The sequence below is a fragment of the Dasypus novemcinctus genome, chromosome 27 (genome assembly GCF_030445035.2).
Source record: "Dasypus novemcinctus isolate mDasNov1 chromosome 27, mDasNov1.1.hap2, whole genome shotgun sequence".
Lineage (NCBI taxonomy): Eukaryota > Metazoa > Chordata > Mammalia > Cingulata > Dasypodidae > Dasypus > Dasypus novemcinctus.
In genome coordinates, this window is record NC_080699.1 from 30,207,790 (window position 1) to 30,234,372 (window position 26,583).

Below are 26,583 nucleotides of genomic sequence, written 5' to 3' on the forward strand. Positions count from 1 at the left end.
GTCCTAATGATTATTCATATAACCCAGAAATTCAGATATTTAAATACATTTCTCAAATTAAATGTTGTAAGTCACTTAAAAAATAAATCTAGGGAAGTGGTTGTGACTCAAGGTATTGAGCTTCTGCCTACTACATGGGAGTTCCCAGGTTCAGTTCTCTGTGCCTCTTGGAGTAGGCAATCTGGCAAGATGGACTGGCACAGCAAGGTGATGCAACAAGAAGATGCAACAAAGAGACAGAAAGAGGAAAGATAATAAAAGATACAACAAACCAGGGAAATGAGGTGGCTCGAATGATTGAGTGCCTCTCTCCCATATGGGAGGTCCCAGTTTCTTTCCCAGGTGCCTCCCAAAGAAAAGATGAGCAGACAAAGCACACAGCAAATGGACACAGAGAGCAGACAGCAAGCTCAAACAATGGAGAGGGAGGCAGGAATAAATAAATAAATAAATAAATCTTTTAAAAAATCTATTCTCAAAAATTTGCCTGCAGAGCATGAGGTTGGGATGAACTGCTAGCAATGTGTTCACATAGCCATATGATTTTGTTTAGTTTGCAAAATTAAGATGTTTTTATATTTTTTGTTCACAAGAGCCACCCGAATTGAATAAGCTTCAGTCTTCACAAACTCTAGATTCACCATTGAATTAGAGAATAAAGGGGAGATTCAGTCTATCCTCTCATTTAAAAAAAATCACTTGAAACAAACAAAAAACATGTTAGCAGAAATACCAGAGATATCTGATTGTAAAATTTGCAATCCATCTGAAAATAAAATTTTAGTGTTTAGGGAATATTTAGTTACACTACTCCAAAATTCTATGGGATTTTCATTAAAAGAGAATATTTTTGTTACACTTCTAAGTAATGATAAAAATATAGGAAAGTTTGTAATATCACCATTATACATATTCTTTTTTTAATCTTTAATGATTTTAAGTAGGATGATTACTTGAAAAATAGTGGTACAAATAAAAAGAAGATAAGTGCACTTTACAGTGGCAAGCAGTACCATTAAATTTACCATTTTTAGATAAAGGTTTACTCAAGTGAAGCAGATATCATAGACTCTTTTTAGATGTACAACCAAGAACTTTTTCAAATCAAGACAACATGTTCTAACATAATATGATGGTCACATGAAAAGATTCACCTTCTTTATTCCCAAGGATCAAATGTTTTCAGTGATGGTTCCTGTTTAAAAACAAACAAACAAACAAAAAAAACCAAACAAATAATCGTATCACAATTGTGCAGACTTTAGTAAAAATCTCAGACATTTTTATTATTTTTGCTTGTAGTTCTTTCCATCCTGAAAGTATAAGGATGTACAATTTCAATAATTACCATAAGCAAAAAAGTGTAGTTACAAGTTGCATTTTACCTATATCTTTTTAAGCAAAGGTTCAACATTTGATCAATTATTTGTGTTAAATTAGATTCAATTTGTGTCTTGAATATATCAAATATAGGTGATGAAATCATGCTTTTTAAGTTACTGTTTATTTACATTTAATCTGCAAGTCCATGTACTCAGAAGTTTTTGATTTCTTCAACAGAGCAAGTATGCACTAAAAATCATGCATAAAGCATTTTTCCACTTAAAATTTTAAATTTATTCAACAGGCTTCCAATTCATAAGGAACATTCCTTGATAACAAGGGTCCTAGGAAAAGTAAATGATAAAAAGGTACACTCAATCCAGGTTCTCCATATGGGACGGAGAATAAACAATGAGTAATGAATAGAGTGGGAGAAGAAAACCTTTCTTTCCTCCTTACCTTTTTGAAAATTTCCCTCCAGTGTTTACTTGGATAAATCAGGTAGCTCTTTGAAGTCCTGCTATCTCCAAGTCAGGCAGAAAGAGGAAGACTGTCAAGTTTAAATCACATTGTCTAATTTGTTTACCACTGAACCACGTGATGGGGAATAGTGACAACTTGCTGAACTGGTAGTCCTCAATTGACAGTGTACCTGTTTCATTCTTGAGTCAAAGTACAAGAGTTCAGAAGAAGTCTTAGGCCACAGTCTCATGTCAGTATCACTGAAGGATGGCATGAGTACAGTCCTACTAGAGGACAGTAGCAGGAATGCAGAAACCATTTGAGGGAAGAGATAGTGAGATGATAGTGATGGTAAACTGCCTGATTTGGGTTATCCTTAATAAAGCCCAAATGATGGGTGCAGGCATGCAGGAATCAGGGGGATACACTGAGATTGTGCAGGAGGACATGACAGAGGGAAGGATTTGAGTAACTTGGAACTAATTATAATAATTGTCAGATAATCTAACGTAAATAAGAAACTAATAAAGAGAAGACAGTGCTTACAGAAGGGAGAAATAGATGTGGTTAACTGTGGGAAAATAGCTTGAATTTGAACGTGGGAACATGGCTTGAAGTTAAAACATTTCCATAACGCAGATAAGAAGTGCAGGCTTACGAATACCAGGTCTTGGCTAGACAGAACACTGTCTGGTCAGCACGAAAATAGTTTGCGTGAAGAGGCATTTGAACTTTGTACAGCCTGTTCCCTGTTATTGTAAATGTTGCAGCTCTACTAACAGACAGCCTTGAAAGTAAACATAGATAGGTACTGCTTAGTAATTTCTATTAAATATGATGTGGAAATTAGGGTTAAGGCTCTCTGTTCCAGAAGCTGTGAGTCCCCTGTTCCCATCTGTTTTTTCTCTCTTGTGTCTTTCTGTCTCATTATTTCTTATGTTCTACATCGCCTTCCATTCGAGCCAACCTATTACTGAGCAGGTCTCAGCAGTTAATGAGTTAGAGATTTCAAAGAAATCATTTATTCCTTCTATAAAAATTTACCAGCAGCCACAAAGAAGTGCTAAATCTGAGCCTACAAAAACTTAGAACCTGGTATAGGAATACAGATACTATTTAAAAAATCATACATATAAATTGTAATAATCAGCTGTGTGGTAAGAGCTAGGTAGATTTCTGTGGATTCAAAACACTTCATGGGAGAGAATTTGTATCCTAAATATTTCATGCATGTTTTCCTCTCATGTCAGTAAATATGTAATTACATCTTAACATGTATGACTGGGTGATATTCCAAGGATGTCAAGCAGGGCTTCCTTAGGAAGGATATGTGAGCTCTAATCAAAAGAGTAATAGTGGAGGCTAGGGAAGGTGACAGACTTTCTAGGCAGGCTTAAGGTAATGTGCAACTTGGGTACATTATTTCAGGGGCAAAGGCCCTGTGGACACGGGCACAGCATATTTGAAAGCCTGAGAGGTAATAGCAATGATACCAAATTTGAGAGACAGAAAAGCAAAAGGTAGTTCTGAGTGCAGTTGATCATTTTGAAAAGCATGGTCTTTATGTTGGAGCAATGGGAAATTTAAGAGGGTTTTATTCAGCAGTAGGTTTGGAGAGCAGTATGTATGTGTGAGAGCGCCTAGGAGGGAATAATTACAGCTACAGGGAAGAGAGAGGCTTGGAGAGCAAAAGACCATCAGGAAGATGTCAGGAAGGTCATCAGACTGTAGTATTTCAAGATAATTGGTCAGATAAAAGGAGAAAAGGTAGCCACCATGTCATAGAAAGACAATGGGAATATATGTGGGTTAAGGATCTGCCTCAGCCTAATCAGATGACATCATTATAGAGATTCTTTTTCTGCATTCTCTGTTTCTCTACTTGCAGATACACTCAGAACCATGCCCAGAGGACAAGAGCCCCCCGAGGATAGCAACAAGGGTAGAAGGAAAATCAGAACACTTGACTCTGTGGGATTAGAATATTTTATTACAGTTATTTTAGGCATAATTTATATTCAACATAAATAGGTCACACTGTACAGTTTAGAAATGACTGTGCAGTTTATCCTAGTAGGAATTTCTTTGGGTATTTTTTCTTAAAACTTCCTGGTTCAGACAAGCTCCTTTCATCCCAGACTAAACTCATTTGATTCCATACTGAGATATCCTTAAAATTTCTTGAAAATTGTTACAAGCTTATTGTAAAATAATGAAAGGAAAACAGAAAAGCATAATTAAGAATATGAAAAAAATCATCCAAATCATGATTGCAAATTTTAACCAGTGGATTATTCTTTCAATTATTTATGAATGAACACAGACACATTTCATATCTAACAAAAAATGAGATGTCAACATTTACCATTTTTTTACTGCTTCCACCTGCTATGGGGATTCCATATTTGATTGCTGGGTTGTCAGGGTCTTTATTTTCTGGAATCAGTGTTTTGGGTAAGGAGAGAACTGGAACAGCTAGTAAGAAAAGACCAATATAAAGTAGAAGAGGCAGAGAGTGACTTAGGCAAAATATAAAGAAGAATGAAAATGGGTACTGATGAGGAAAAACTAGAATCAATGCTGACTAAGAGGAGGGAATTTAGGAAGCATTGAAGATAGGAATAAAAAATAATATGGGGTATTGAAAATTAAAAAAAGCTGGGGTATATTTTAAGAAGTACAACACTGATTTAGAAGGAACAAGAGGCTCAGGTTCATTCAAATTTAAGTTTCATGTGTCATCAATTTTACCTAAATGCAGAAATATATTTACAGTAGGTTATGCTGTTTGTACACTAAACATATCACTGCTGTTTCTCTTTTAATGTCAATAATAGGGTATTTATATCATAATTTGCATGGATAGGTGAAATTCCATTCACTCAAACGAACATTCCACAAACATATACTGGATGCTACTATGTCCTTTGATACAAGAGAGAATCATACAAGCACTAGCCTGGTTCATAAGGAACTTTCATATGCTAAGAAAGAAAATCATTAAGTAATTTTAAGAGTGAAGCATGGCTGTCCATAAGGACTTACTGGCTATTCCAGATATAACAGCAAGTGGGTTTTTCAGCTAATATATAGCACTGATGGGGCAACAAATTAATATTGAAATTGCCTAGAACTTGCATATCACCCAAGATAAGATACTCTAAGTCTGGGAAAAATGATGATGTGATCTTGGTCTTCTGTGTTTCAGCTTAGAGGGTACATAGATCCCTCGCTTTTATCACAAAATATTTATTTATGCTTGAAAGGACTCTATTCTCAATTTGACTCATGACTTTGTTAGGTTACCAATGTATTTATTCATTTCTTTTATTTTCATGTTTTTATTTCATTTTCATGGTTTCACATGGGATGGAAACTGTTGAGAATTGATTGGAATAAAAAAGCCAATGACTTAAGTTTTGAAATGTAAGGGGTGTTATGCCTTTTGGATCCCCAATACATAGTACCCTTATTTTTTTTTTTACTCATTTTAAAAAAAATATTACATTCAAAAAATATGAAGTCCCATTCAACCCCACCGCCCACGCCCCCCACTCCCCCCACAGCAACACTCTCTCCCATCATCATGACACATCCGTTGCATTTGGTAAGTACATCTCTGGGCATCACTGTACCTCATGGTCAATGGTCCACATCATAGCCCACACTCTCCCACGTTCCATCCAGTGGGCCCTGGGGGGATCTACAATGTCCCGTAATTGTCCGTGAAGCCCCACCCAGGACAACTCCAAGTCCCAAAAATGCCTCCACATCTCATCTCTTCCTCCCATTCCCCGCACCCAGCAGCCACCATGGCCACCCTTCCCACACCAATGCCACATTTTCTCTGTGGACATTGGATTGGTTGTGTCCATTGCACATCTATGTCAAGAGGGAGCTTAGATTCCACATGGATACTGGATGCAATCCTCCTGCTTTCCATTGTAGGCTCTCTAGGCTCCATGGTGTGGTGGTTGACATTCTTCAACTCCATGTTAGGTGAGTGGGGTAAGTCCAATAAATCAGAGTGTAGGAGTTGAAGTCTGTTGAGGTTCAGGGCGTGGCTATCATATTGTCAGTCCAGAGATTCAAATCCCCTAAATATATCTTAAACCCCAACACCAACTACAATTCCAGTAAAGTAGCATGAAAGACTTGTGAAAAGAGATCCCATCTGAGTCCAGTTCCATCACGCAGAAACACCAGCTCCAAAGAAGGGCCAACCGACATGGCAGTGAACCCCATCTGCCATGACCATAGAACCCGTGGGTCTCTTTAGCCCTCAAAAGAACCAATACCTGGGATTGTATCTACTTTATCTATCTCTGAGACTCTGCTCAGGTGAGCATAAGGGCAATCCTTCTGACAGCCTCCAGACTCTTTTTTAGAGACTCATAGCCATATAAACTCATTTCTCCTTTCCATTTCCCCCTTACATTAGGTGAAACAGCATTTTAAAGTCATGTTATTATATGTAGACAGGGATATTCTGCTGATCCGCGTTGAAACTTTTTTTTGGTTCTGTTTTATTGTCTTTTTTAATTCATTTTTTTAAAAAATATTACACTAAAAAAATATGAAGTCCCATTCAACCCCACCGCCCCCAACCCCCACTCCCCCCACAGCAACACTCTCTCCCATCATAATGACACATCCATTGCATTTGGTAAGTACAACTCTGGCATCTCTGTACCTCTTAGTTGATGGTCCACATCATAGCCCACACCCTCCCACGTTCCACCCAGTGGGCCCTGGGGGGATCTACAATGTCCCATAATTGTCCGTGAAGTCCCACGGGGACAACTCCAAGTCCTGAAAATGCCTCCACATCTCATCTCTATCTCCCATTCCCTGCACCCAGCAGCTACCATGGTCACCCTTCCCACACCAATGCCACATTTTCTCTGTGGACATTGGATTGGTTGTGTCCATTGCACATCTGTGTCAAGAGGGGGCTTAGATTCCACATGGATACTGGATGCAATCCTCCTGCTTTCAGTTGTAGGTACTCTAGGCTCCATGGTGTGGTGGCTGACATTCTTCAACGCGATGTTAGCTGAGTGGGGTAAGTCCAATAAATCAGAGTGTAGGAGTTGAAGTCTGTTGAGGTTCAGGGCGTGGCTATCATATTGTCAGTCCAGAGATTCAAATCCCCTAAATATATCTTAAACCCCAACACCAACTACAATTCCAGTAAAGTAGCATGAAAGACTTGTGAAAAGAGATCCCATCTGAGTCCAGTTCCATCACGCAGAAACACCAGCTCCAAAGAAGGGCCAACTGACATGACAGTGAACCCCATCTGCCATGACCATAGAACCTGTGGGTCTCTTTAGCCCTCAAAAGAACCAATACCTGGGGTTGTATCTACTTTATCTGTCTCTGAGGCTCTGCTCAGGTGTGAATAAGGGCAATCCTTCTGACAGCCTCCAGACTCTTTTTTAGAGACTCATAACCATATAAACTCATTTCTCCTTTCCATTTCCCCCTTACATTAGGTGAAACAGCATTTTAAAGTCATGTTATTATATGTAGACAGGGATATTCTGCTGACCCGCGTTGAACCTTTAATTCAAGGTCATTTTCTAGTTGCATCTTCAGCTGGTATTTGGTGGTGATCCCTCAGTGCCAGGGAGGCTCATCCCTAGGTCATGTCCCACGCTGGGGGGAATGCACTGCATCTATATGCTGAGTTTGGCTTCGAGACTGGCCACATTTGAGTAATATGAAGGCTGTCAGGAGGAAACTCCCAGGCACAGTGCTGCTCTAGGCCTTGTTCTTATTTCAGGCATATAGGCTCACAAGCATAGTCATTAGTATCAGGAGCCCACTGTTGGACCCTCATTCCTTCCTGGTTCTTACCGTTGCACCTGGAGGACTGCCGCTGCTCCCCTAGGGACCACGACAGAGCACCCCTGGCCAGGAACCCAGTAACCCCCAGCTGTTGTTTTTAATTGTTTCCACTATGAGTATATCCAAACATTACCATGCACCCTGGACATATGCCCTGTATAACTCCCTATAAACCATATAAAGCCTGTCAATAACATCCCATACCAGTATTCCTCTGCCGCCATTGTTGAACCACTCTGTGATCCAAAACTTCCTGTAAAGTGAAGCCCAATATAATGTCAGGTTCCCTTGCTAGTAAAATGGAATATAGCGATGAGTTTAAAGGTTAGATCTAGAGTACGTATTGATTTGGAAAAATTCTACATCCTATCTTTTTCTTTTCTTTTTTCCTAATTATTGAGCTTCTCTTCACAAGAGTCTTAGATCACAGTAATTCATATATACAATATACAGTACTTCCACACATCCACCATAAAACCTTTTCCCTTCCACAACGATAATCTTTTAACTTATTCATATAATATTTACTGAAACTGCACAGACTCCAAAACAATAGCTTTCAAACAAGGTGGCATCTGTGCTTACAACGTGGTCCATACTTTAGGATATACAGTTTTCTAAATTTTTACTTATCCTATGTTTTACATTATGGTTTACATTATTAGTCTGTCGTCCCCTATATATTTTTGGTTTAATATTACATGTTTTATATTCATCCTCGTGTACTCTCACGAAACTCCTCTCTTGCCCCCACATTTACCTTGGTTCCATCCATTCAACATCCCTTTTCCCCTCCCCTTGGGGCCCACAGCGACAGCCAATCTCCATTTCCTGAGGAGCCACATCCAGAGATACTTGCAACAGTGTTCAGGGCCTGACTTGCTCAACTGCCCTAATGCCCTGGGAGCCACCCTTTCTCTCGAGAGATACAGTTCCCCTCTACTTGATGGCATTAGTCCTCCCTAGGATGTGGGTCCACCCCAACTCTCACTTCTTGGGTCTCTACCCAATGGTACAACCCACCCTGGCAAAATGAGCATTCAGACATTCCCCAGGAGTCCGTCCCGCATCAGACCATCCCCTCCAAGCATCCTAAACAGGTAACCCTCCTAATTATATTTTGATTCGATTTTCTCAGCATTTTACTCTCAACCAACACCTGACACTCTCCTATATTCATATGTTGTCCAGCACTCCCCCAAATTTTGTGGGCAATGTTACCCATCCGCCCATCCCCAGCCCCCCTCAAACCCGCAAAGCCCCACCCAAAGGCAACCCCTTGCCCCCATTTTATCTCTTCTTTGTGCTCATACTTACCGCCAACTCATCATAAATTCCACCCCTGCAGACATCGGCTCACATCCTTCCTCCACCCTCCGATTTCCTGTAAGCCTATTTTCCAGTCTCTAGCTCTCTGAGGCAGCTTGCTTATTTCATATCATTGAGGTCATGTAGTATTTGTCCTTCAATGCCTGGGTTGCTTCACTCAACATAAGGTTCTCAAGATTCATCCATGTTATTACGTGTGTTTGTAGTGTATTTGTTCTTACAGCCGAGTAGTATTCCATTGTGTGTATATATTCCACATTTTATTGATCCACTCATCTGTTGATGGGCATTTGGGTTGATTCCAACTTTTGGCAATAGTGAACAATGCTGCTATGAACATTGGTGTGCATATATCGATTTGAGTCCTTGTTTTCAGTTCTGCTGGGTATATATCCAGCAGTGGTATTGCTGGGTCATATGGCAAATCTATGGTTAGTTTTTTGAGGAAGTGCCAAACTGTCCTCCAGAATGGTTGGATCCTTCTGCATTCCCACCAGCAGTGGATGAGTGCTCCCATTTCTTCACATCCTCTCCAGCATTTGTATTCTTCTGTTTTTTTTCATAGCTGCCAATCTTATGGGAGTAAGATGGTATCTCATTGTAGTTTTGATTTGCATTTCCCTGATAGCTAGAGATTTGGAGCATTTTTTTCATGTGCTTTTTAGCCATTTGTATTTCTTCTTTGGAGAAGTGTCTGTTTAAATCTTTTTCCCATTTTTTAAATGGGTTGTTTATCTTTTTATTTTCAAGATATAGGAGTTCTTTATATATGCAAGTTATAAGTTTCTTATCAGATATATGGTTGCCAAATATTTTCTCCCATTGTGTGAGTTCCCTTTTTACTTTCTTGACAAACTCCTTTGAGGTGCAGAAGGCTTTAATTTTGAGGAAGTCCCATTTATCTATTAGTTCTTTTGCTGCTCGTGCTTTTGGTGTGATATTCATGAATCCATTTCCTATTACAAGGTCCTGTAGATGTTTCCCTACACTGCTTTCCAAGGTGTTTATGGTCTTGGATCTTATATTTAGGTCTTTGATTCATCTTGAGTTGATCTTTGTATAAGGTGTGAGATGGTAATCCTCTTTCATTCTTCTATATATGGATATCCAGTTCTCCAGGCACCATTTGTTGAATAGGCCATTCTCTCCCAGTTGAGAGGGTTTTGTGGCTTTATCGAATATTATATGGCTATATATGTGAGGTTCTATATCAGAGCTTTCAATTCGATTCCATTGGTCTGTGTGTCTCTCCTTATGCCAATACCATGCTGTTTTCACTACTGTAGCTTTGTAGTATGTTTTGAAGTCAGGTAGTGTGATTCCTCCAATTTTGTTTTTCTTTTTCAATATGTCTTTGGCTATTCGGGGTCTCTTTCCTTTCCAAATAAATTTCATAGTTAGTTTTCCTAGTTCCTTAAAGAAGGCTGTGTTGATTATTATTGGGATTACATTGAATGTGTAGATCAGTTTTGGTAGGATAGACATCTTAATAATATTCAGTCTTCCTATCCATGAACAAGGAATATTCTTCCATTTATTTAGGTCTTCTTTGATTTCCTTGAACAGTCTTGTATAGTTCTTGGTGTATAAGTTTTTTACCTCTTTAGTTAAATTTATTCCTAAGTATTTGATATTTTAATTTACTATTGTGAATGGTATTTGTTTCTTGATTTCCTCCTGATCTTGCTCATTATTAGTGTACAGAAATGCTACTGATTTGTGCGCATTGATCTTATAACTTGTGACTTTACTAAACTCATTTATGAGTTCTAGAAGCTTTGTTGTAGATCTCTCAGGGTTTTCTATGTATAGGATCATGTCATCTGCAAATAATGAAATTTTGACTTCTTCCTTTCCAATTTGAATGCCTTTTATATCTGGTTCTTGCCTCAGTGCTTGAGCAAGTACTTCTAAGACAATGTTAAATAGAAGGCGAGACAATGGGCATCCTTGTCTTGTTCCTGAGTTTAGAGGGAAAGATTTTAAGATTTCTCCATTGTAAACAATGTTGGCTGTAGGTTTTTCATATACACTCTTTATCATGTTCAAAAAATTTCCTTGTATTCCGATCTTTTGGAGTGTTTTTCTCAAGAAAGGGTGCTGTATTTTGTCAAATGCTTTTTCTGCATCTATAGATATAATCATGTGATTTTTTCCCATCAGTCTGTTTATATGGTGTATTACATTGATTGATTTTCTTATGTTGAACCATCCTTGCATACCTGGAATAAATCCCACTTGGTCGTGGTGTATAATTTGTTTAATGTGTTGTTGAATACGATTTGCAAGTATTTAGTTAAGTATTTTTGCATCTAGGTTCATTAGAGAAATTGGTCTCTAATTTTCCTTTCTTTTGGTGTCTTTGTTTGGCTTGGAACTAGGGTAATGTTGGCATCATAGAAGGAGTTCAGCAATGTTCCTTCTGTTTCAATTTTTTGGAAGAGTTTCAGCAGGATTGGTGTTAGTTCTTTCCAGAATGTTTTGTAGAATTTACCTATTAAGCCGTCTGCCCCTGGGCTCTTCTTAGTTGGGAGGTTTTTAATGACTGATTCTGTCTCTTTGCTTGTGATTGGTTTGTTAAGATCATCAATTTCTTCTTTCGTCAATATGGGCTGCGTATGTGTTTCTAGGAATTTGTCCATTTCCTCTAAATTGTCATTTTTGTTGGAATATAGTTTTTCAAAGTATCTTCTTATGATAGTCTTTATTTCTGTGGGGTCAGTGGTGATATTGCCTTTCTCATTTCTTATTTTGTGTATTTGCATCTTCTCTCTTTTTTTCTTTGTTAGTCTTGCTAAAGGTTTGTCAATTTTGTTGATCTTCTCAAAAAACCTGCTCTTGGTCTTGTTTATCTTTTCAAGTACTTTCATATTTTCTATTTCATTTAGTTCTGCTCTTATCTTTGTTATTTCCTTCCTTCTTCTTCCTGTTGGGTTACTTTGTTGTTGTTTTTCTAATTTCTCCAAATGTGCAGTTAGTTCTTCAATTTTTGCTCTTTCTTCTTTTTTGATGTATGAATTTATGGCTATACATTTCCCTCTCAGTACTGCTTTTGCTGCATCCCATAAATTTTGGTATGTTGTGTTATCATTATCATTTGTTTCAAGGTAGTTATTGATTTCTTTTGAGATTTCCTCTTTTACCCACTGTTTTTCTAAGAGTGTGTTGTTTAATTTCCAAATCGTGGTGTGAAATCTGGGCCTCTGTCTCTTGCAATTTTCTAGCTTCACTCCACTGTGGTCAGAGATATTGTTTTGTATGATTTCGATCTTTCTGAATTCATTCAGCCTTTTTTTGTGGCCTAGCATATGGTCTATCTTGGAGAATGATCCATGTGCGCTTGAGAAAAATGTATATCCTGCTGTGTTTGGGTGTAATGATCTATATATGTCTATTAGATCCAGCTCCTCTAATATACTGTTTAAATGTTTTGTTTCTTTAGTGATTCTCTTTTGAGATGTTCTGTCCAGAGTTGATAGTGGTGTATTAAAATCCCCCACTATAATTGTAGGTGCATCTATTTTTTCACTTAGTTTTTCCAGCGTTTGCCTCACGTATTTAGAGGCACCCTTGTTAGGAGCATAAATATTTATGATTGTTCAATCTTCTTGACAGATTGTCCCTTTCACTAAAATGTAGTATCCTTCTTTGTCTCTCACAATTATTTTGCATTTAAAGTCTATTTTGTCTGATATTAATATGACTACTCCTGCCTTTTTTTGGTTATTGTTTGCTTGTATGATTGTTTTCCAGCCATTCACTTTTAACCTCCATGAGTCTCTGGGTCTAAGATGTGTCTTTTGTAGACAGCATATAGATGGGTCATATTTCCTTATCCAATGTCCCAGTCTGAATCTTTTGGTAGGTGAGTTTAATCCATTGACATTCAGTGTTATTACTTTCAAGGAATTTATTTGTGTTAGCCATAATTTGAGTTGTTTTGTGTTTGTCATTTTTTGTTTGTATTTTTTTCCCTTCTCTTTTTGTCTTTTTTGTTGCTCTTACACTCTCCTCCATCTCTGCCTGTCCTGTTTTTTCCTTTCTTCCTGCAGAAATCCCCTTAGAATTTCTTGAAGGGGAGGTTTCTTGTTGGCATACTCTTTCAGTTTCTGTTTGTCTGCGAATATTTTGAACTCTCCATCATTTTTTAATGCTAGTTTAGCTGGATAGAGTATCCTTGGTTGGAAATTTTTTTCCTTTAGTACCTTGACTATATCATACCACTGCCTTCTTGCCTCCATGGTTTCAGATGAGAAATCAGCACTTAATCTTATGGAGCTTCCCTTGTATGTGATGTTTTTCTTTTCTCTTGCTGCTTTTAGAATTTTCTCTTTGTCTTGAGCATTGGATAATTTGATAAGTATATGTCTTGGGGTGGGCCTGTTGGGGTTTATGACCAGTGGGATGCGCTGTGCTTCTTGGATATGTACATCTGTCTCTTTCAGTAGATTTGGGAAGTTTTCAGCCATTATTTCCTGCAACACTCCTTCTGACCCCTTTCCCTTCTCTTCTCCTTCTGGAATGCCTATAATACGTATGTTTGAGCATTTTGCATTATCATTCAGGTCCCTAAGTCCTAGCTGGATTTTTTCTACCTTTTTATCGACCAATTCTACTATCTGTTTGATTTCCAATGTACTGTCTTCCACATCACTAATTCTCTGCTCTGCCTCTTCTAGTCTCCTGATATTTGCTGCAAGTGTATTTTTGAATTCTTGAACTGTGGTGTTCATTCCCATCATATCTGTTATCTTTTTGCATAAGTCTTCAATTTCCCCTCCAAGTATTGTCTTCATGTTGTTAACCTCTTCCTTTACTTCATTAAAGTTGTCGGTGATAAATGTTCTGAGATCTTTCATTTCTCGTGTGAAGTTCTGCTCCCCTTCCTGATTTTTAGTTTGTTGATTGGATTCAGCCATGTTTTCCTTATTACTGGTTTGGTTTGTAGATTTTTGTTGCTGTCTGGTCATCATTTTATCTTGACGGGTTTAATCAGTTCCTTAGCTTCTTTGTCTAGTCTTGGGGATTAATTAGCTGTTGTTTTTGCGTAAGTGTTATATCTTCTCTTTGTCACTTTGTTCTTCTTATTCTAATTTCTTATTGCTGGTTGAGTTCACTTTAAAGGAAAGTATTAGTGCCGGGGAAAGGCAATTGTGTAAGCAAGGAAAAAGTGTATAGTAGTATTGGTGATAAATGTTAACAGAGCAACAATATGAGATCTGGAAGGATGGATATTAGATTCATGTAAAGTTGTGTAGAGTTATAACAGTAGGTATAGTACGTATAATGAGGTAGTCGACTGAATATGGGAGGAATATGGTATGAATTAAAAAGCTAGTATTTTCGTGAGAGAGGGAAAGAGAAAAGAAAGGTAATAGTTTCAAGAGTGGATAACAGATAGAAAACAAAACAAAGGTATTAGAAATTAAGAGTTAGACACTTTGTGGATCAAAGAAAGGGAGGTGGAATATAGGAGAGACAGTAGATGATGGCGGATATCAAGATGTAGGGGAAAGGGGATAGTGTAGGTAGCCTAAATCATTTCACACAGAAATGAGGCAGTGGAGGATGAGAAAACCCAGCAAATGTGAGGTGTTCCGTGTAGCACCTATTGTATAATTAAGTTAAAATAAAATAAGAAGAAAATGAGGGACAAGAGAGAGAGAAAAAACAGAAAAAAAAAAAGAAAGAAGAGAAGAAAGGAAGAAAGAAAAAGGGGGTGGGCAAAGGGTGGGGAACAAGTAGGGGAAAGAAAAAAAAAGATATATACGAACCACAATTGCAACACCAACTACAACAACAAAAAAAACCCTAAATAACTGAAAAAAAAAAAAAGACTTTGGGGGATATGCTGGGAGAGAAGACTTGGGGATAATGCAATATTAGCAATCAGGACATTGAAAAAAGTGAAAAATAAGATAAAATGAAAATGAAAACAAAACAAATGAAACAAAAAAGAAAAAATACAAACGTTGAAGTCTAGGGCATTCAAGGACCTCAGATGGACCTCAGGGCATGATGGATTCAGGGATGGAAAGTCTGAGATATTGAAGACTCAAGAGGTGTGAGTCTCTGGGGTGTGGGCCACCAGAGTTTAGGGAACTCAGACCTGGCAACATCAAATCTGGTCAACAGGGAGCCTAGGAGCACCGCAGTGTAACACAGCCCTCAGGGATCCCCGCAGCTGGGTGCCAGCCCTATGGGGGAAGTCAGATCCGCAAACTCTATGTTATGTCTGAACCGTGCAATTCACTTACTCACTAGGGTCTATTTATGTGGCTATATTGTCAATTCAGCTTCTGGACAGCTCCCACCCTGTGATCCCCCAGAACGGCCACCTGAGTGCGCATCTACACTGCAGCCAATTTAATGACACAGATCAGAAGCCAGGCCCGGGGGTGGGGCTTTAGCCAGAAACGCTGACAACAGAGTCCAAAACCGGAGTTCCCAAGCTTCGCAAAATATTCCCCAATCGGCTTCCAGACGTGTCCCCCTCCCTCGCCGCACCCTATAACAACTTCCCAATTACGTCCCTTTATTGCCAGCAATCTAATTCCACTGCAGATCGGCAGCCAGGCTTGTGGGGGCGGGGCTCCAGGCGGAAGTGCTATTACTTGTGTCCACAATCAAAAATTATCTGCTTCACAACAAAACACCACCTGTCTCCCCAAATCGGTCTGCAAAGGCGTCCCGTCCCATCACCCCCAACAGCCCGCCCAGGACTCGCAAATTCCCCAGCACCACAGAGCCTCCAAAAAGCACAGCCACAGTGTCGGTTCCGCGGCTCCACACTCCCCTTCCCAAGGAGGGAGCAACCCGTGTGCAGGTCTCACTTCCATGCAATAGAACCCCAATTATATCTTATAGACCAATCCTCTCTGTTACCTTCCCACCAAATCAATGTCCAGGCACTTCCTGCCCTGCAAAAATCCTGAAAAAGCCTGGTCCCGGAGAACCTCCAATGGTGCCCAGCTGCCTCTTCCCAGGAGAGACCGCAAGGCAAGCTCACTCAGCCACCATCTTGCTTCCCACCTCTTCATTTTCTTAATCTTTTCCTTTACTTCATTAAATTGGTCGCTAATATATGTTTTGAGAGCTTTAATTACTTGTTCGAGGTTCCTCTCCTCTTCCTGTTTTTTAGTTTGTTCATTGTATTAGGCCATGATTTCCTGATTATTGGTTTGGTTTGTAGTTTTTTGTTGCTGTCTGGTCATCATTTTATCTTAATGGGTTTAATCAGTTCCTCAGCTTCTTTGTTTTTTGCATAAGTGTTATGTCTTCTCATTGTCACGTTGCTCATATTCTATTTTATTGTTGCTGGCTAAGTTCACTTTAAAGGAAAATATTAGGCCCAGGGAAAGTGAAATGCGTAATAAAAGAAAATGTGTAATAGTAGTATTGATAATAAATGTTAACAGAGGAACCATGTGAGATCTAGGAGAATGGATATTAGACACATGTAAGCTGTGTAGAGTTATAATAGTAATTAGAATACCTATAATGAGACAGTCAATTAAATATGGGGAGGAATCCAGTATCACTTAAAAGGCCAGTGGTTTTTGAGAGAGGGAAAGAGAAAAGAAAGACAATAGTATAAAGAGTGAATAAAAGATAGAAAACAGAACAAAGGTATTAGAAAAAATACCTTTCCACTGTTGGTGGAGAATGCCTTTTCCCAACCCTCTGCTGAATGGATTCTCAAACTGATAATCCCGATGTAGTGTAGAAGACACAAATACTGAGCAAAAGCATTAAAGCCAGAAGGCTAACATTAGTGGATCCCACCTTCTGGGTCAGTTAGCTGTCAGGACATGCCAGGGGTAAGACAGCAGGAATGTCACAGAAGTAGTAGTTCACACGATTGGGACCACAGTAGGTTAACTGAAAGTTGAAGAAGTCAATATGGTGGCTTGAAGACAACCCACTGACCAGGTCCCTATGACCAAACCCACACAGAGTCTGGGTTTCATGGTGAGTATGTATCTCAGGGGGTGACAGCTGGCAACAAAGCGGTCATAAGCCATTACTGAATAGAGGCAGCCTTCGGTGGAACCAAGAAAATGATGGAAGAATATTTGTGCCACACATTCCTTGTAGGAGATTACTCGGCCCTAGCCTGAGAGGTAGAACAGCATCTTGGGACAGGTTACAGAGGAGAACAACATATCAAAAATAGATAGGAGTCCCAGGAAGAAATACATGAGGGGGTGGAGGGAAGAGGAAGAAAAAATGGCTATGAGGATGAGCAAGTTGCCAAACAGGGTGAAGAAGTAGATGAATAAAAAGATGACAAAGAGCACAGGCTCCAGTCCCTCTGTCTGAGGTATTCCCATCAGGGTGGACTCCTGCAGCTCTGTTTGATTCCTCATGGTCTTGGAAGCTGGTCTGGGTGGATGGATGTGAGATAGTGAACATTCAAGGGGTTAGCAATTCTGATGGACACAACACAAATTCATCATGCTAAACCTGATGATGACCTTCTGCCAAAAGCACTTATGGGCTGGTAAAGGAAATTTGTCCCTCTGTTTCTGAAGAGATCTTGCTCCTTCAGGATTATTGGATATGAAGAATAAGGACACATTTATGTGTAGAAACCCTGGATTCAGTAAGAAAAGAAAGATCTGAATAATGAACAGGTAAGCATAATCCAATTAATATGGGCAAGTATACAGTAATGAATGCCCTAAAATAGAGAATCCTAGTGACCTGATCTTAGCGATTCCTTTCAGTGCTTTTCTCTAAGTATGCAAGTAGACTATTGCTATTTTGACACTTTCTGATTGTTTTCATGATGTCAGTGATATACCAGATGAAACAAAAGTCACATTTCTTTTGGTTCCAAAGCAATATAAATATTATTTTCTTTCAGAAAAGCTGAAATCAATGAAAAGGAAAAAAATATGTCATGAATAAACCACTTTAGCCTGATTTTCTTCAGGATGATTTTCTCTTTTAAATTTTAGCTTTTGTAACTTCATACCTTTTTTCTTTTTTCTTAATCTTATACTTCCAATATTCACACTTTTTCTAAAGCTCTATCTATACAAGTTCTTAGGTATCAAAGACACACATGGAACTGATTAATTAAAATAGGAAATTAGTGTTACAGCCAGAATAGAAATGTATAAAGCTTTCATTATGGATTCAAATACTTGGCCCAAAGGATAGGGCATCTGCCTACCACATGGAAGGTCCATGGTTCAAACCCCGGGCCTCCTTGACCCCTGTGGAGCTGGCCCATGTACATTGCTGATGCATTCAAGGAGTACCCAGCCACACAGGGGTGTCCCCCTCATAGGGGAGCCCCACGCACAAGGAGTGTGCCCCAGAAGGAGAGCCAACCAGCGCTAAAGAAAGTGTAACCTGCCCAAGAATAGCACCACACACACAGAAAGCTGACAAGACAAGATGATGCAACAAAAAGAAACACAGATTCCCGGCGCTGCTGGTAAGGATAGAAGCAGTCACAGAAGAACACACAGTGAATGGACACAGAGAGCAGACAATTGGGGGGGGGGAGGGGGAGGAGAGGAGTAGGGGGGAGAAATAAATAAATATATATTTTTAAAAAGCTCATTAAAAAAATCTAACTCAAAGATTTGTCTAGGAGAGAGCCAACATTACACATGAGAAACACCTTCAATTAGGTGTTTAAAACCCAAGGTCAAGTTCTGACTTTTTTTCTGACAACTTCTCACTCTCGGAAAGTACATTTCAATTTCTGAACCTCAGCTTCTCATCTGTAAAGTAGCAGAAAGCATTATTTGCAGCAGGAGCTTTATTCTTGGTTCACCCGGGGCAGGCTTCTAGGAAGTATGTGAGTGCTGGTCTTGTCAAGTGTGTTCTGTCAGTGGGTGGAGACCCATACAATGAGTGGGAAGATGTTGTATTCCCATGTGGGGAGGCCTGATGTTCTCAAACAGAGGGGAGGGTGTCTCTTGAAAGCATGTGTGGCTCCCAATGGAGGAGGACAGACTAGTGTGTCAAGCCCTCAGCTTCGATGCAAGTATTTATGAATCTCGTCCTTCAAGCAGTGAAGCTTGGTTGTCACTGTGGTCCATGAGGGGAGAGGGAGATGGAAGAGGGGATAACTGGGGCACAATGGAAGTGTTCCACAGATCACACAACAATGGATATAGGCCATGTTGAATTTCACCAAAAATTTATAAAAGCATATAGTCTAAAATATAAACATGATGTAACCAAAAATTTAGAAAAGTGTGCAGTCTAAAATATAAATCATAATGGAAACCATAATGGAAACATTGTTAGTAGCTATGTTTCAATATCTGTACATCAGCTATAGCAAATATAACATCAGCATGTAAAAAGATCATTACTGGGGAAGGGGGAACTTCCTTTGATGTTGGGTATATGGGAATCCACTATATTGTATATGTGACTTCACTGTGATCTAAAGCTTTTTTGAAGACAAAATTAAAAATTGAAAAAAAAGGATGTAGACACTGAGGAAGGAATGGAAGAGATTGCCTTGCCACTGTACATACAGAGCAACACCTATTACAGTGATGAAAGGCAAAATGTCAAAAACAAAATTTTATGATATTTTTCATCTTTAATATCCCAATTTATTTTTTACTTTACTTTCATTTTTCTAAATTATTATGTATTTTATTTTTAATCTTTAAACCTATCATTACTATTTCATTTTCCTACTAATTGAATTTGGCAACATATTAGGCTTAATTTTTTAAGACGTTTTGGATCACAGAAGGGTTCAACTATGACAGGGGAGGAGTAGGTATGGGGTGTCATTGATGGGCGATGCATGGGCTGGAGGGAGTTCTTCAGGGCATGTATATAGGGTATATAAATATGTTCAGATATTCACTGGGTATTTTCATAGTAGGTAGAGTTACACATGACAACTGAGGGAGTGGCTGAGTTCCTAGGTGGGGGAGCTCTGTCGCATTCCCTAATGGAACAGCAACAATCCCCCAAATGCAAGGGCAAAGACCAGTGAAGAAGGATGATCCAATGATGGGCCCTTGAAACTGAAGACTGTGCTAATGAGTCTGTGTGCTTGAAATTTCAACTAGGCCTAGACTAGAGCTACAGGGTGCCTAAGAGTTACCTCCTGAGAACCACCATGTTGCTCAAATGTGGCCACTCTCTAAGCCAAACTCAGCTTGTAAATGCATTACCTTCCCCCCATTGTGGGAATGCCTCCCAGGGATGAGCATCCCTTGTGCCCAGGGATTACTACCAATCACCAACTGGTGATGCAACTAGAAAAGGCCTTGAATAAAATGGGGAAATGGCTAAGGCAAATGAGTTTATATGGCTAAGAGACTTCTAAATGAGTTGGGGGGTTATCAGAGTGGTGATGCATCATGCTTATGCACGTCTTAGCAGGATCTCAGAGACAGCAAAAGGAGATACAACCTTAAGTACTGGTGCTCCTGAGGAATATGGACACACACAGGTTCTACGTTTATGGCAGATGGATCTGGAATTCAATGCCTTGTCAGTGGGCCCTACTTTGGAAGTTGTGCTCCTGAGAGTGATGAGTTGGACTCAGATTGACCTCTCTACACATGCCTCCTCTGTCACTTTTACTAAACCTGTGGTTGGCACTGGAGTTAGTGTATGCTCAGGAGACTTGAATCTCTCGACTGTCCATGGGCCAGCTGGGGCCTGAGCTTCAGCAGAATTGCAACACCTATTCTCTGGTTTATTGGACATACCCAGGTCAGCTGATGAGAAGGTGACAATGCTCGACCACCACACCAGGGAACTGAGTGTGTCTACAACTGCCAGCAGGAGGATCACATCCATCAGCCATGGGGGATAAGCTCCCTCTTGATTTAGAAGAGTTACTTTTTATAATTCTTATTTGCGTAGCTCTTTGATTTTCATAATATTTAATCCCTTTTTCTGTGGTGTTTCTGAATATAATGTGAACACTCTTTCTTGGTGATGTTTGTGCATGTAGAGAAACCATTACAATTCTCAGAGGGGTGAGGAAGGTCAAGCACCACACCAGGAACCAAGAGAGTCTTCAAATGCAAGCAGGAGAATCACATCCATTAGACATGTGGGTTCTAAGCTCCCACTCGATTAAGAGGTGGAGTCAACATTGCCATTCCAAGGTCCACAGGATGGAGAAATAAAATATGAATAGCGTGAACTTACTGGCTTTCTACTACAGAACTATTGTGATGCTAGCAATGGTGGGCAGGGAGAGGGAAGAAGAGGTGTGATATGGGGCATTTTCTGGACTTGGAGTTGTCCTGAATGATATTTCAGGGACAGATGCAGGACATTATATATCCTGCCATAACCCCTGAATGGACTGGAGGAGAGTGTAAACTACAATGGAAAATATATTCCATGTGGTGTAGCCGTGCTCTAAAATGTATTCACCAAATGTAATAAATGTGCCACACGGATGAAAGAGGTTAATGTAGGAGGATTTGGGGGTGTGGGGAGTGGGGTATATGGGATCCTCCTATTTTTTAATGTAACATGTTATGTGATCTATGTATCTTTAAAAAAATGATAGCAAAAAATTTTTTCAAAAAAAAAGAAAAAATCCCAAGGTCAAATTTTCACTTTTGTTCTGACAAGTTCTCCCTCTTGGCAAGTACATTTCAATCTATGAAACTCAGCTTCTCACCTGTAAATTAGCAGAAAGCATTTTCTGCACCAGGAACTTCATCCCTAATTTGTTAAAATTAATCATTCCAAAAGGACACTATTGCAACTGTCAGGGTGCATTTTTATTAAGTAAGACAGGACAGCATGAAGAAATCAGGAAAGTTCTTGGAAAACCACTAATCTACTTATATCTCTCATTTGTGTCCCATGACTTGTATATTGATGTCCACCACTATAATTGTAGCCTTTGAAAATGCATGATGTTTTTGGCATTTCATACTATGTGAATAATAATGTTTATAAATGTTTGGTTTAGCTCAACTGAGAAAATATTTGCCTCTCAGCATTGCTGTAAGGATTAAATATGATTACGAAAGATTTTGAGGTATAATCGGATACTTTGTAATGGTTCATTATTATTATATTTGCTATAGGGAAACCCACGCTAAAAATATTTGGCAAGTTAAATGTATGGAGGTGATTGCAAATGTCTTAAACATGAATGAGAGAGATCACAAGGAAAAAGAGGAAAAAGTAAGGAAAAAGAACTGAAAGAAATATCTTGAGAAATGCATTTTGGAACATGGCAGAGTAGAATAAGAAAAGATCCAGAGAAATGACTTTTAAATACATTTTTCAAAATCAGGGAACATATCCAACTAGTTTTTGAATCTTAACTAAAATAATAGATCTTGAATTCATGATTGATGAAGTCTTTTAAATAAATAAATGAATGTATCCTACATGGTCTTTTGAAGAATGAATGCCAGAAGGATTCTGGTATTTACAAAAATAATATATAATAAATGTCTTAATTGCGATGCCTTCCAATACTCCTTGCTACTCATGTCTGTAGAGTGAGTATAAAAAGTAAACATTGAGAAAGATGGGATAAGTTATGAATACGTATGTGTTAAATAATTTAATTCAGGAAAATAAATAGTTTGTTCCACCAAACCTTCCCTGCATGACCTTTTATCTTCAATTTCTTCTTTCTTCTATGGAGCTTTGGACTCTCCATTCCAAATGTTTCTCTTCCTTAGGCATCTTGGATTGGGTGTGGGTTCTGTAGCAAAAGACTGCTTGTTTTTCATTCCTGATCAACCAGAGAGAGAATGCTGCATATCAGACGGCTGTCTTGTCCCCTAGGCTGACTCCCTCATGGTTAGTACATGTGAAAAATTTTCTATTCATGTAGGTTTTTAAAAGGTCTCATTTGCCTTTGGAATCCTGTCTGTGATGACTGTCAAGAGGAAGAGACCTTGAGTTTAGGGAACAGTTAAATGTCAAATATTGAGGAAATTTAAGAGTTAAGAAATAGTTCTTGGTAGTGAAGGTAATCTTTAAAGGCATTTTTAATTAAGGACCTCTGGGGTCCCTCTTGGCCAACCCATTTTTTTCTGTTTTGGACAAACATGGCCTTGACTCCTTTTCTTTATAGACCTCATGAATTCGAACTGGTCATCTTTCATTTTTAAAGTTTCTATGTATTCTCTTACCTCTTTATGGCTGTGAAAAAAAAGTTATCACATAATGAAATGAGTACCTAACTTGGAGCCAAAACGTTCTGGGTGCTTCTCATTAGCACATGTTCTTGAGTAGGTCAATGATACTCTTTGAGTATTTCAATTTGCAAAATCGAGTAATAATTGTTTGTCATAGGGTGATTCTTAGAATTAAATGAAATAATGCTTTAAAATTTGGCACACAACATGTGCTCCTAGATTTTTATGATTTCTTGAGACTGGATGGAACATAAATTTCTCATCTTAACTTCATTGTTAGAATCTGTCAGTTCCTTTTTAAAAATATCCTTTACTACTCTCTCTTTCCTCCCAATTAAGGTTGAGTTTATTTTTTGTTATTATTTGTTTGTTTGCTTGTTTGTTTTAATCTGGTAGGTTTAGTTGCTCTATTTGAGAGAACTGCTTTAACTGGTAGCAATTACAGAGAAAGAGATGATGAGAATCCAAGTGCATGGTTGATAGTGTCTCTGATTCATTAATATTAGAAAACACCAAGTATGGAGTTGACATATTGGAAAGCAAGTTAATCGTTAATAATGGCTGTGATTTTTCAAATATCCCTCAAATACAAATATTTATATAAAGGGTTCCAATTTTTAAATGTTGCAACTCATTTAATAGAAAGAGTAAATCTTTCCCCAAATGCCTACATGCAGAACGTCAGTTTGGGATGGTCTGCCAACAATGTGTTCAAACACAATGTGTTCGAACACATTGAAAAAAAAGTCATATGATCATATAAAGTTTTCAAAATTGGGGTGTTTTTATATTCTTTTTCTTCACAAGGGCCCCAAAACTGAATACAATTCAGGCTCCATAAACTCTGTATTCACCATTGAGGTAAAACAGCAGATTCGTTCTTTCTCCTCCTTGAAAAAACATCACTGAAAACACATCCAAATCATGTGAACAAAAAATAACTCAGGTATCTTTACCTATAAAGTACATAATCTGGCGGCGGACTTGGCCCAGTGGTTAGGGCATCCATCTACCACATGAGAGGTCTGCGGTTCAAACCCCGGGCCTCCTTGACCCATATGCAGCTGGCCCATGCACAGTGCTGATGTGTGCAAGGAGTGCCCTGCCACTCAGGGGTGTCCCCGCACAGGGGAGTCCCATGGGCAAGGAGTGCACCCCGTAAGAAGAGCCACCCAGCGCAAAAGAAAGTGCAGCCTGTCCAGGAATGGCGCCGCACACACGGAGAGCTAACACAACAAGATGACTCAACAAAAAGAAACACAGATTCCCGTGCTGCTGACAACAGAAGTGGACAAAGAAGAAGACACAGCAAATAGACACAGAGAACAGACAACCAGGGTGGGGGTGGGGGAAGGGGAGGGAAATAAATAAATTAAGAAATCTTAAAAAAAATAAAGTACATAATCTTTCTGACTGTAAAATTTCAATGTTCATGGAGTACTTAAGTAGTTACATTAGTCCAAATATCTCTGGGAATTTCATTGTTAAAAAAATAAATTTTTTGTTGCACTCCTAAGTAATAATAAAAATATATGAAATGTTCATAATGTCAAAATCATATTCATCCTTGACTTGTCTTTAATGATTTTAAGCATGATAACTGGCTTCAAAAATACTGGGTTTGTATAAAGAGAGCTGATAAATGCATCTTTGAGTTGCAAGCAGAATTCTGTTAAATTTACCTTTGTTAGATAAAAATTTACTCCAGATAAGGGAAATATCATGACTGTTTTAGATGTACAACAGGGAACTTTTTCCAATCAAGACAACATGTACTAACTTAATGTGATGGTCACAGTGAAAATACTCAAATTTTTTATTCCCAAAGGTCAAATGTTTTCAGTGATGACACCAGTTTAAAAACAGTCAAAATTTTACTGAAATTGTGCAAACTTTAGTAAAAGAGCTCAGAAACTTTTATTATTTTTGCTTCCAGAAATATAAGGATGTACAATTTCAATAATTATCATAAGCAAAAAAATATAGTTACAAGTTGCACTTTATCTGTATCTTTTTAGGCAAAGTTTCACCTTATGATCAGTTCTTAGTGTTAAAATAGTTCTGATAAGGGAGAACCTGCCTCCCACATGGGAGGTCCTGGGTATAGTTCCTGGCACCTCCTAAAGAAAGCAAGCAAACAACAAGGGGACAATGAACAAAAATAATGAGCAGACAAATGCAAAACCAATGAACAGACAATGAGGTAAAAAAATCATTAGAGAGGAAATGTGACTTAAGCAATTGAGTAGCTGCCTCCTAAATGGGAGCTCCAGGTTCGGTACCCAGTGCCTCCTAAAGGTAAGATGGGCACATCTCACTCTGCAGCAATCCCGTGGACCATGCTTTAGAATGTGTACTTTTCTTGTATTCTGGTTTCTTAATAAAGTCTTTACTCCCTGCCTATAAAAATTAAAAAATAAAAAGAAAGAAAAGATTTAAACAATGCGCAAACAAAAAAAAACAACAATGAGCACATAGATGAGGGAGCCATCACGGGGTGGGGAGGAATAGTTCTGATATGAGTCTTGAATATATCAGATATAGGTAATGAAATTGTATTTTATAAATTAATGTTTTACTTATATTTAATCAGCTCCATATTCTTGGGATTTTTTTTTCTTCCACAGAGGACATGGTAAACAATGATCATGCAAAAAAACATTGTATCATCTAAAGATTTTAGTTTATTCAAAAGGGATTGCAATTCATAAAGAACTGTCTTTATATAACAGTGTTAGAAAAAACTAAAGGATAAAATGATATACTTCATCCAGTCTGTCCACATGGGACAGAGAAAGAGTAAGGAGGAATGAACATAGATCATTAACATTCAATAAATATCTGATTTATTTCCTTTACTGTTAGTGCAAGAAGGCAGGTAAAAGGAAAACTCTCCACTTGGACTCTAGTGTAAGCCACATTGTCTAGTCTGTTTACCATTGAACCACTTGATGGGAAATTTTGGACAACTTGCTGATCTTGTGGTCCTCAATTTGGTGGTGAATGCAGTTTCATTTTCAAGTCAGAGTACAGGAGTTCAGAAGAAGTGTTAAGCCCCAGTCTCATATCAGCATCATTGCAGGAGGGCATGAGAGTAATCCTGCTGGAGGAAAGTAGCAGGTTCTCAGAAATCATTGAAGGGAGGATAATGAGTTGATAGTGATGCTAAACTGCTGGTTTGGTTTGTCCCTAATAAAGCCTAACTGTTGGGCTCAGGCATGGAGAAGGCAGGGGGATACACTGAGACTGTTCAGGAGGACATGATGGAGGGAAGGATTTGAGTAACTTGGAGCTAATTCTAACAATGGTCAGAAAAAAAATGAACTAAATAAGAGGTAAGGAAAGACAAGAAAGTGCTTACAAAAGAGAGAAATAGATGTGCTTAATGAGTTAGCAGCTTTAGTGAGATCATTTATCATTCTACAGAACCTTACCGGTAGCTACCATGAAGTGCCAAATCTGCACTATTATCTGGTGAACATATCATTGT

At 38.7% G+C, this 26,583-nt stretch overlaps 1 long non-coding RNA gene and 1 pseudogene across 1 annotated transcript; both read right to left on the reverse strand.

Moving 5' to 3' along the window:
* Positions 1–912: 912 nt before the first annotated feature.
* On the reverse strand, positions 913–1,948 carry LOC131276241 (uncharacterized). Its single transcript, XR_009183738.2, has 2 exons — positions 1,783–1,948; positions 913–1,313 (listed from the first exon to the last, which is right to left on the reverse strand). It is a non-coding gene; the product is annotated as an uncharacterized lncRNA (long non-coding RNA).
* Positions 1,949–16,764: 14,816 nt separating this feature from the next.
* Positions 16,765–17,336, reverse strand: LOC105746222 (olfactory receptor 10N1-like; annotated as a pseudogene).
* Between the last annotated feature and the right edge of the window lie 9,247 nt (positions 17,337–26,583).